This window comes from Bison bison, unplaced genomic scaffold, assembly GCF_000754665.1.
Source record: "Bison bison bison isolate TAMUID 2011002044 unplaced genomic scaffold, Bison_UMD1.0 scf7180017864464, whole genome shotgun sequence".
Classification (NCBI taxonomy): domain Eukaryota; kingdom Metazoa; phylum Chordata; class Mammalia; order Artiodactyla; family Bovidae; genus Bison; species Bison bison.
This window is the reverse complement of record NW_011495025.1, coordinates 5,473,053-5,473,745: the sequence shown is the minus strand read 5'-3', so window position 1 is coordinate 5,473,745 and position 693 is coordinate 5,473,053. Positions and strand designations below refer to the sequence as shown.

Sequence of the window (693 nt, the reverse complement as noted above, 5' to 3'; positions counted from 1 at the left end):
TTGGATAGATTTACTATTTATTTCTACATAATACCTGTATGCAGGTCAGGAAGCAACAGTTAGAACTGGACACAGAACAACAGACTGGTTCCAAATGGGAAAAGGAGTAAGTCAAAGCTGTATATTGTCACCCTGCTTATTTAACTTGTATGCAGAGTACATCATGAGAAATAATGGGCTGGAGGAAGCACAAGCTGGAATCAAGATTGCTGGGAAAAATATCAATAATCTCAGATGTGCAGATGACACCACCCTTATGGCAGAAAGTGAAGAGGAACTAAAGAGCCTCTTGATGAAAAAGGAGAGTGAAAAAGTCGGCTTAAAGCTCAACATTCAGAAAACGAAGATCATGGCATCTGGTCACATCAATTCATGGCAGATAGATGGGGAAACAGTGGAAACAGCGTCAGACTTAATTTTTATGGGCTCCAAAATCACTGCAGATGGTGACTGCAGCCATGAAATTAAAAGATGCTTACTCCTTGGAAGGAAAGTTATGACCAACCTAGACAGCATATTAAAAAGCAGAGACATTACTTTGCCAACAAAGGTCCGTCTAGTCAAGGCCATGGTTTTTCCAGTGGTCATGTATGGATGTGAGAGTTGGACTATCAAGAAAGCTGAGTGCCGAAGAATTGATGCTTTTGAACTGTGGTGTTGGAGAAGACTCTTGAGAGTCCCTTGGACTGCAAG

General features: G+C 41.3%; 1 protein-coding gene across 7 annotated transcripts in view; it reads right to left on the bottom strand.

Moving 5' to 3' along the window:
- FAM13A (family with sequence similarity 13, member A) overlaps positions 1-693 on the bottom strand; it is a 338,691-nt gene that overhangs the window by 171,462 nt on the left and 166,536 nt on the right. The gene's annotated exons all lie outside the window — the stretch shown is intronic.